Source organism: Engraulis encrasicolus, chromosome 23, assembly GCF_034702125.1.
Source record: "Engraulis encrasicolus isolate BLACKSEA-1 chromosome 23, IST_EnEncr_1.0, whole genome shotgun sequence".
NCBI classification, from domain to species: Eukaryota; Metazoa; Chordata; class Actinopteri; order Clupeiformes; family Engraulidae; genus Engraulis; species Engraulis encrasicolus.
The window spans coordinates 35,647,704-35,659,287 of NC_085879.1; the positions used below are offsets into that span (position 1 = coordinate 35,647,704).

Below are 11,584 nucleotides of genomic sequence, written 5' to 3' on the forward strand. Positions count from 1 at the left end.
CAAGTGTTTGGTGTTGGAGCGTTGAATGTTTTCCAAGCTAAGCATCTGGTTTTTGTGCATTCTATAACATGACAACCTTCCATATTCCAAACCTTTACACATTGCGGTAACTATGATTCCGATATAGGCCTGCAGCCAGGTCGGTCTGCAGACACCATGAAGTCAATGCAGAGGAGTGTCTCAATGCAGAGTCCTTTACCCGCAGGCCTGTGTGCAACAGTAGTACCCACCTCTCATGCATGCGTAGCTATCATGTATTATTTGACACCAGTGGTCGTCAAGCGGCACATTATCATTGAGGGACATCATGAGGCATCCTCACAGCTGGGTTTTTCCAGGCGAAGATAAGGGAGTGGTTCAAGTCCATGGTTCAGTGGCCTATACTAAGAAGCTGGTCCAAGAGTAGACCAGGTTAGGTTAAGAGGTAAATAATCTAACAGAAAAGCCTAGAGTCCTCATTTTCATCAGAATTAAAAGGGTTTACTTCTTTGCCTTTAATTCAAAGCAAGTAGTAAATCTGCTAATAGCAGAATCCTGAGAATATATCTAACCAGGGTAAGAGGAACAAAGTGCTCATTTACTTATTTGCCTTTGAGTTAACGCAGCTGAGTTAGTCTACACACTAAGCCACCTACTCGCAGTGTTCCCCTGTTGAACTGCCCATGCTTGTCACTGAAACATGAACTTCTTGAAAGGTTTTCGGTGTTGTGGGTTAGTGGCTTCTTTCACATGCTTTGTGTAGAAAGCCCTATTAACAAAACAGAATCAGTCGTAAAACTGTTGTAGTATGGGCATGGCTCTGTTTCATGGTGGCATTGACAATGGAAGGGACATCAGGAGACTGAAAAAAACCTCCCCGTTTTTTAGGTTTGTGCCTTGTTTTTATTTTGGTGACTGTACCTTACGTGACAACTGGGGCTGTGTTTGGACTGTTAAGGGTCAGCTGTCATTACAGGTCATCTTGCCACTTTGATTCTTTCTGTGCAATATTTTTTAAACAAAGGGGTTTATCATGTGTATGACGCAAACAGCTCAAGAAATACAGCTACAAATTAAAGGAAAGTATTGAATGATGTGTCTTTATTGGGGAGATAGTGATATCGGTTACATTAGATGATACCGTGCACAGACTTGAGGAGAATGGTTCAATTAAAATGCATTTAATATCGAAAGACTTGTGTTGTTGGCCGATATACATGCATCAGCCTATTTGTGTTGAGAGTTGAGAACAGCATGTTTCTTTAATCTTGTTACTTTCACTTTCCCTGAAAAAATACCAACAACTTTGCTTATAGTCAAATGTGCATTCAGTGAATAGTCAAATGAAAGGGATGCACTAGAGTCAATGTCACCTGTGCGGATATTTTTTTATCCGCTTACATGTACACATGACAAGTGGATAAAAATAAAAACTCCATCATAAAAAGTGCATTTTAGCCCCCAAATGGGATCTTTTTAAATCCAGATTTTTGAAAAGAGAATTCTCAAATTCTGTTTGTGTGTAAAAGAGGCCAAAACCAATGCGTTTTCAAAAATATCCACATATGTGTGAACAGCTTCTAAAAAACATAGGATGCTAAGAAACAAGGGGCATTGTGACATGATTACTAGAATAATGCAGTAATGCAATAATGCACTGCACAGATCATTGTATAATATTGTACATAAATCAATTACATCTTGTAGGCCTCGAATGATCAAAATGGCAGTAGATTTATGTAGGCCTACTCTGGCAGTCGAATGCAACGGTAGGCCTATAGGCCATAGGAAACAACAGGAGACAACATTCACCAGGTCTTCCTGGCTGCAAACGGATCAATACTGAGCAAAAAGACATTCTACACACTTCTATTTAAGCTGACATATTTATTCATATATTTATTAAAGTGCACAGGAGTGAACAAGGCACAGTCATTTCAGCCCTGATACCATATGTGCAAATAACACACATCACCTTAGAGGGATGGATTTAGGAAAAATATCACTCTCCTCGACAGTTGTAATACTTTCGTAATTAATTAGCAGTTACGAACACACTGGTAAAACAGGAAACACATCAGTTAACTATTATTTCTCCATTTTATGAAAGATTCACCTAAATGTGGCTATAGCATACGAAACTCTTTGCTAGAAAATGCCATCTAGTTTTATTTCAGTAGCCGTTTTGTCATCAAACAACTCTTATCAAGAAAACACACATACACATACTGTATCTCCACCATCCAACACACACACACACACACACACACACACCCAACAAAATATTCCTGCCAGGGTCCTATTGGGGGATATTCCAGGAACCTGGCTCAGCAGTAAACTAAGTTAAGTTAACCTTGGGGTAGTGTTAAACCATCTAATGCAGTGGTTCTCAACCTTTTTTGAACAAACGCCCCCTTGGCCTCATCACAAGCCTCCCAACGCCCGCTTGACCTCATCATAAGCCTGACACAATGCCCCCCTTATTATTAAAAAAATAAATGGACTAATGCCACCCAATGGCAATTAAGCACCGCCGCCTCTTAGCTGTATCCTTCTCAACGCCCCCCTTGAGCTCCCCAACGCCCCCTGGGGGGCTGTATCGCCCCCGTTGAGAAACACTAATCTAATAGAAGAGCCGACAGTCTTCGTATTCTTAACTAAATGACACCTGTGGACCATCTAGCATCTATTACTAGGTTTACCACTTCCTGTAGGTTAGCTTAGCCAGGTCTACGGATCACTTAATCATGTTCTTGGAATACCCACCTGGTGGTGGCAACCTTCCTATTGAAAGCAGGTGTAGGCTGCAAGTCAAACTACGCCCTCCTGTCCTTTCCTGTGAGCTTTGATCATCCATTACGTTGAGCTTCACATCGCGAAGCCAGAGGTCAAAGTTTTTAGTAAACTTCTTGTAAAACATAATTCAAAGGTCCTTCTCTCATTTGCATTTAGGATGTTGAATGGCGGGAAGGGGGGAGACAAACAAAGTCTCTCTGAGTTGGTTTTCTACACAAAAGCGGGGCAAGAGGACTTAGATTGACTGGCAGCCTCTGTAGTAGTCTTTTGAGTTCTTTCCATTATCCTAGCTCCCGTCCTCCCTTGTGCTTGTAGCCTTGTGATGGATGACATTCTCATTAGCAATCGGGATGTTAAATGGGGAGAAGTCCCCTAAAAGTTGTTGTGGCTGGGTTGACAGTGGAAAAACTATTGAGTCGGGGCGTCAGTGAAGAGTGAGGCCACAAACACAGATTGAGGACAGGAGCTGGGATAATGGGGAAAAAAAAAACCTTTGTCGTCGTAGTTTTCCTTGTTCAGCGTTTGCTCTTCCTCTCTTTGTTTCCAGCCCCGAAGAAGGCTGCAGCTGCTGCTAGAACCCCCAGTCCCACCATCGTCGCCAAGCCAACCCCCACACCCACCTCCACAGCTCGTCGCACCTGTAAAGTAACACATACATGATTAGTAGTAGTACAGAGGGTACTTACTCTTTCCAGACTTTCTCAAAATCAATTGGTCTATTATATATTTTTCCAGAACAAAAACATGAAATCTCCAAGCAGCATCGCAAAAGGTTTACGTCTTTCAAAGCTGGTGCTAACACAGAGTTGTAGGTGCAGCAAGAGTAGTAGTGGTTAATCTACTTTAATGTGTGTGTGTGTGTGTGTGTGTGTGTGTGTGTGTGTGTGTGTGTGTGTGTGTGTGTGTGTGTGTGTGTGTGTGTGTGTGTGTGTGAGCGNATGGGTGCGTGTGAGTGCGTGCGTGCTTGCGTGTCACATAGTTGTGTAGTTGTGACAGTAGTGTGTGTGTGTGTGTTTAAGAAGGATCGAGTGTGAGTTTTTTTACATTTGTGTCATGATACATACAGTATGCTGAAATGTATACGTGTGTTGTCTACATGTTGAGTATACAAACATAAAACACAATTATATAACAATATCATATAAACCCTACAATGTATAGTATTAATTAATATATTATTCATATTAATAATGTATTAATTAATAGTATATTATGCATCACAGTATATTTTTAGCATCAGTATGTGAGTAGCATAGTAATTCATTGTATTATAGCCACAGTAACTGACTGTGTGCTGTGCTATCGACTGACCTGGCGTGACTCGGCCTTGCCGTAGCGCAGCTCGGTGGCAAAGTGTTCGCAGTTGCCCTGGAAGACGGAGAAGGGCACCTCGCGGTCCAGCAGGCGGTCGGCCTCCCTCTGGATGACGTGGGCCGGCCGCGGCTCGTACTTGTCGTCCAGCAGGTTGTTGATGCTGTACTGGTTGGTGCCCACCACGTCCCACAGCTCCTCCTTCTTGATGATGGCCTTGTCGGCCAGCACCGACATCATGCTGAGGGAGCCTCCGCGCGCCTCTTCAGCTACGCAGAGGGAAAAGAAAAAACGCAATGCCAGGCAAGTTTTGTTTTTTCGTTTAGCACGTTTCATACACAGACATGCTGTTTACACATACCTAGGCAAATTAAAAAAACGTAAACTTTTCCTTCTATTTGTGCCTTTGGTTTACACTCAACTTGAGTTTTTTCCTCTGAAAACGATTCTTTCAAAAAAACTCAATACTACTACGTAAAACTTTTGTGTAAACAGAAGAAAACGCAGAATTGAATGGCTTTCTCCCTCTCACTTCACTGCCGCACACAGGCAAAGCATATTCATGACGGCTCTAGAGTCGGCTCTAGAGTCTAGACATTTTAATAGGACCTTGTGAAATGGTGACAGGGAAGAGGGAGAGAGAGACTGGGGATGACTGGGAAATTTACTTAACAATATTACACTAAATGAACAACAACAACTAAAGTACAAGATTTATTAAAATCATTAGATTAATAAGTCAAAATAAGGAGGTTGACAGTGCCCTTTCTCATTAAACTGACTTGTAGCTCTTATACTATGGTACTTACCCACATGGAGATTGTGCTGAAAAACTGCTCTAACATTCCACTAGTACACATGCACATACAGTACACACAGACTGTTTAAGCTGGTAGAAGTTTACACATACAAAATGACTTGAATACTGTAAGACCAGACTTCTGGTGACTCACTGGACGGTGCAATGTGAATGACTTGTCCTTCTCCGATGTACACAGCCCAGTGCTGGTACGTACCTCTGAAGACCTCAATCAGGTCTCCAATCTCCGGTTTTTCGTCGTACTATGAAATAGACAAAGATTACTTTGGTGAAACTACTCATGTAAACGTACTGTAGCCATTGTTAAAAAGGGATGAAAGCAAATGATGATAATACAGGCCCAGCTGTTAGTAATTGGCACCCTTGAAGTTTAATCTCCAGACAACAAATAATAAGGTCAACCATGATTTTTCTGTAGATAGCTTGTGGTTGATGCAATATAGAAAAATGATCAATAATATTCTAAACTAAACTATGAGAGGAAAATGTTTTTCATTAAAGTCGTAAGTGGCGTTGACGGGCCCTCGCACCTACAGCTTGAGGCGGGGCACATCGTGGGGGATATAGTGGCTTTGGTGCAGCACCATTTCCTTTTTCCACAAGATGCCAAGAAACCCTTTACAATGTTTGCCCCGCAGAATCTTATCAATAAATACACCACATTAGTCATCAACAAATGGGTGGTTGTCATATATTTTGCTGAAAAAAGGTGTTTTTGAAAAAACCTTGAATTTGAGTCATGGAATTATTTATGTTGTATTCTACCAAGTCTTAAGTTTAAGAATGTATTGAAGACCCCCTGAGTTTTTTGACTTAGATGTACATTTTTTCACTAGTTTATTGCATTAGTGACAAAAAACATCATATGGTGTGACATGAACATTATTGTGTATTAAATTAAAAAGGGGCATTATGTGATAATGTACGCTTATTTATCCTGATTATTTATTATTACTTTATATATGTATAGCATTTTAAGGTTCAAATATGTTACATTTTATATTATTTTGCTTTATCAACACACACTGTCACACACATTTCTCAAAATCTTTCAATATACTTTAAATTAAACTGAAAGTACTTTGTTGCAATATACCAAAATACCTGGAATATTAGATGCCACTTGTATCCACCCATCACACCTATTATTTTACGATTCATAACCAAAATATCCTATTTATTTTCTTAATTATGAGTGTCACACCGAATGACATGGCGTCACGCCATATGATGAATTACTCCAAAGTCCAAAAATATGCATTAACTGCATTTATTAAAGAACCAAACAGGTTGATAAGGATTAAGGCATTGTTTTCAATGCTACAAAAAAGAAAAAATATTTAATATTGTTAAAAAAATGTGTAACAACGGGTAGCTTTTAACATGTCAATTATTACACCGCCGTATCCATTCCATGGCACCCTGCAACTGCTGATTATTATTAACTAGATGGATTTTAAGCTTGCTAAATCATTGAAGTAAGAGTAATGCCTTGTTAACCACAGAATAGAAGTAATGCTTTGTAAAGAATTAGTAAATAAGAATAACAGTGAAACAGTGACCATAAAAAATGGGTAAAAACCATGACTGACCGCAAGGTCATTAAAACAGCCACTGAAAACTGTAAAATATTTGGCAACTAGACATGAACAACCTACCATATTCTTGTGTGTGTGTGTGTGTGTGTGTGTGTGTTTTAGGTATGGAACAAGAGCATATTTGTTGCAGGTTTAGACTACGCTAAAAATGAGCCAGTCACATTTCAAGAGCAAGAAAAAACTCTTGCACTGCTCAGATTGTTTGAGACAGCAGGCTATTTCATTCTGGGTGTAACATATGCACATGTCTTTGTGGCCCCTCAAAATATTCTTGTGCTAATTATCAATGTACACTATACAAATATTAAGGCATATTACTATAAATAATTTAAATATTTGCATCTACTTCTCTCTTCTTTTCCTCCTAGGGTTAGGGCTAGGGTTAGGGGTCTCTCTTTACAGGATACATTTCTTCCTGTATTTCCTTGTTCTTTCTTTACTTTCCACCTCTATCCACATGCTACAATCTTAATGAAGTTGAAAAGTAAATAAATGAACAAATACAAGAAAGGTGAAGCATTTCAATTATAAAAAGAAGCATGTTATCATGAATTCATATTCATGTATGGATATTGTGGATATATTGGTGTCTGAATAATACATATACACCACTAACATGTTTTAAAGCATCAATATATTACACAAATGTGAATATTAGCCATGAAAAATGAAATATATGTGGCATTTAAGTATTAAAATGAAGCTCATCTCATATGGTGTGACAAAATTGTAATATGGTGTGACAAGAAAACAGTCACACCTTATGATATTTTGTCACACCATATGAGGTTTCATTGCCTTATTTCATGGGATTAAGCAATCTGTATTCATGTTAGCCATGTAAAACCATGCTAGATGCAATATGACAAGATAGCTTTCAAGGTTATATTGACTAAAAAATAATCTATTGTCTTTATTTTTGTGTAAAATGTGTCACACCAAAAGACATGCAACATGGAACTGGAGCAGCGGTGTCAGATAAAAACTTGATTTTTTTGGGACATTATGAAGAGCTAAAACTCATCTTGTAGCTGCCAATGTCCTTCTGAGGTGATATTGTTCTTCCTGAAAGAATGAGGACCCCTCACTTGGCAACGGTATCCATACAATTGCCAGTTAAAAATATTAAATAAGGTGTCACACCATATGATATCAATTTTGGGACCAAAATGTTTCAGTTAATGGTGGCTTCAAATTTATAATGCCTGAAATCTTCACTAAATAGGCTCATCAATGTATGTCTTGGCTATAATTACATGACTGAATATATAGAAAAGGAGTACATTTTCCAGTTTTTATTCAAAATCAAACTTTGGGACATGGATTGGAACCGTCACACCATATGAGCTTTTTCTACTTTGGCTCTAAATTGTGAATAAATTGAAGATTAATGTTGCAAGTGATTTATATGAACTTATACAACTGCACATTCTGAACAACATAAACACAGTTTTTAGCACCTTTTTATAAAAATTACACAACTTTGACATAGGGGAACAAAAAAAGGCCACGTCATGTCAACCACCCATATTCATAACAGTAGTTCACTGACCTAAAAAATGGTGATGTTTTTTTCTTTCTCTACTGGCCACATTAGAAAACAGAGAGAGAAAAAAACATAAAAGCATACAAAAAAGCATAAAAGCATAAGGACTTGTTCTTTACCAGCGTGGGAGCCATGCTGTCACAGGTCAACCCCAGCAGGCTTTCAGCCTGGTTGTCCTCCTGCTCCTGTAACACTATACAACACAAACAGGAAGCATATTGATACTCAAAAACTAAAATTTTACTTTAGTGAATAGATCAGCAAAACCCGTATTTCATGTTAACCACAACATAATTGTAAAATAACGTGGATCATAACTAACATGATCATGTACTTATAGGCTACAAGAAGACCGTGCCAACGGGCATGTTTCAGCCTTTACTTGGCTGGTTGAAATTAATTTTGGGGTAAGTATTGTCACTGTATGTCAACATGCCAATTTCCCAAAATGGTAGCAATTTGAAGTCACACAGTTTGACAAGAAATATTTGTATAAGCATTTGCTTAGGAGCGCACAAGAAACAACATGGGAATTCCCAGGCTACACGGTGTCATGTTGAAAAATCTGGCACTGAGCCCATGCACAAAACAATTTTAGATGTCCCTTTGTAAGTGACTTACAGCGCATCCTTTTAAACGTTTATGTCTTGTGCATTTTAGGTTACTATACTTTTTACATTTTTATTTAATGCGGGTGCGAAGTAGCAAAGCTAACAATCTGCTGACAACTCGACCTAGTTGTAGTTTGACAGCAGGCCTGCCTTAACCTGACTCTCGCGCAGATGGATTATCATCCTGTGCGAGCTCACGAAGTGTAACGAAGATGCACGAAGCACTAGGGGTCTCGCGAGAGCCAGGCTAGGCCTGCCTGCCTCACTCCCCCCTCCTTGTCCATGTAAACAAACGAGTTAGCTAGCTAACAAAATTATGCTAATCATTCTTGAAACACGTTCAAATGCATACATAAATGAATCTCGTTGAATCGCTGTGTTGCTATAAAATACATTAGAGAATTGAACACTCTTCCAAACGGCTGTTGTTCGCGTCATTTCAAGCAACTGTGTCATACGGCTCCAATTCCTTCACACTTCCATACTGTATTAGTTCAGTTCAGTTGCGTGCGTTTACCTTGGTAGAGTGGGTCACTTGGTCAATCCTCTTGAACCTGCTGTAGACTGTGAACCAAACACTTCACAAATAATTTAATCAACACTTCTGTCCTCCATAATGTTGTTTTGCGCCTTGTCTTGTCAATGCTTAAAAATAAAACCTTAGAGAAAGTGGTCGTCGAACTAGTTCCTCACCTGTCAAAAGCAATGGAAGCGGAAATAGTACCGAGTAGAACAGGTAGAGGGCGACAAATGATTGACGTAGAACCCCTCTGATAGAACCATGCGTTACTGTCAATGGTTGCAATATGCGACCTTGCCTCCTCCACTTGCGCTGATCTCCTCGTCCCACCTCCTGGCCCCGTGGAGAAAACGATAAAGTTCCCCAGCTGTCAGCCTAGCCACAACTTTAGAGGGACTGTTTTTCATTCACCATCCCAATTGCAAATGAGAAAAAGACAACAATTGAGCTTTTGCAAGATATTGAAATATAATGCTGTTGTCAGTGATGTCATCATGACATATTACTTCCTGGTGCGAGGAGAGAAGCAGGTGGAGGAGGCAAGTGGAGGAGGCAAGGTCGCATATTGCAATGCACGAAGAATATTTGCTTGCAGAAAGGTTAGGTACTTGAACTTCATTTGTAGTTTAGGACCTCCCATTTGTTTGATGGGAGATGGGGCGATGGTTGGACGCACAATTAATGGCAAATTAGAGCAAAGTAATGCATATGTGTAACTTCAGATTTTGAACTTCAATTATTGAACTTCAGGACCACTGACTTCTATTATAGTATAGAGTATAGACTTCTACAGTATAGAGTATAGACTTCTACTATAACTTCTGTTATAGTAGAAGTCTGTGTTCAGGACCATCAACTCCACTGACTCACATCACCCTGAGAGTTCCCTGATTGACAAAGAAGAGTCATTTTCTTTCCAAGATGTATCTCCTACGTCCTATGGCAGTAGAAGACATTAAGTCTTGTCAACACAATGATTGTGCACTAACACTTGTCCATCATAGAGTCCACCCATCTCCCCTCTACCAACTGATACTGTGGCCACGATTGAGGCAATAAATAAAAATATATACAGCACGTCATTGTTGACCTATAGACCATGTGCTTTAGTAGCAGGCTGGTTTGTCTGGTTTAGACATAATCTTTCTGAGCCACTCCCCTGGCAGAAGGCTGATGAGGTCTATCGGGACTACCTAACCTCACCCCACGAGAACAATCTCACTCCACAAATCCTCCTGGCTTTACCTGAGCCTACTTGAGCTTCACCACCTACATCACAGTTTTTATATCTTTTAAATCTTTCTTGTGTACTGTGTGTATATAGCATATATGTCTGCTACTATTATTGTTTAACAATTAAACTGAACTGAAACTGAAAACATCTTTTTTACCTTCTAAGACAGAGATGGGCAACTTTCGGAGGGCCACATTTTTTCATCGGCACCATTAGAGGGCCACATGACCAGGGATCAGACTGCAACTTACACAGCTCATGATGCAGTTGATTGCTGATTTACTGCCGATATTCTGGTTTGATTCGGAATGGGAGTGTTCTCTATTTGTCAACAGAATAATTACAATGGATTATTTCACTAGTGTTTTGAAAAATCTGGTCATTATTATTTATTTATATATTTTACTATGTTTCATCTAAGGGCCACACTGAATGAGGAGCCGGGCCGCATGTGGCCCCCAGGCCTCCAGTTGCCCATCCCTGTTCTAAGCTTATCTTCCCATTATCTTTGTATATTATCTACCATGCACCTGAACGAAGTCAAAGTTCTTATCTGCAATATAGCATCCGATGCAGCAGACAACTGATTATGAAAGGTAAGGAGAAATATACATGGATAGTATGGATACAATGTGCCCTGTGTGCCTGTTGTACAGTGGCAATGGGTCAAAAATCTTACACCAGTGTTTGCCAACCTTTTTTTGGTCCCGGACCTCATTTTGACATACCCATTTTGACATCCAATTTTTTTTTCTGGGACCAACATGACAAGCTAACTTACATGCTATTAAACCTAGGCTAGGCATAGATATTTACTTAATTAAGTCAAAGATTGTATGTGCTGTTTCAGTCCGAATATTAACTAGTAATTGTGTTATAATTAGTAATATGTGTCAGTATTCCTTTTTTCACACCCAAGACATTTCCAGGGGTGATGGTGAAAACAAATCCTGAGCCTGAACTTTTCCCCCTGCTCTAACGACATCGACAAGATACTGCATAGTGACGTAACGTAGGCCTATTTTGACACATTATACAAACATTTAATAGCCTGTGTATGACCATTATTCAAGCCTGATAGTAGAAGAAAATCTTGAGCCTGTAACTCTTTCTGATATAGGAATAACCCAATGGCTAATTACTATCAATGTTTTTATTTTTGCAAACTC

At 39.4% G+C, this 11,584-nt stretch overlaps 1 protein-coding gene and 1 pseudogene across 1 annotated transcript in view; one reads left to right on the plus strand and one right to left on the minus strand.

Annotated features, from left to right (window-relative positions):
• Window positions 1-1,070, plus strand: part of scyl1 (SCY1-like, kinase-like 1) — a 19,331-nt gene extending 18,261 nt beyond the window's left edge. Inside the window, exon 18 of the mRNA XM_063190068.1 lies at window positions 1-1,070. This exon is cut by the window's left edge and continues 760 nt beyond it. The gene's annotated coding sequence lies outside the window, so the exon portion shown is untranslated.
• A 1,681-nt stretch (window positions 1,071-2,751) lies between these two features.
• On the minus strand, window positions 2,752-5,151 carry LOC134440124 (phospholipase A and acyltransferase 3-like; annotated as a pseudogene).
• Window positions 5,152-11,584: the final 6,433 nt, after the last annotated feature.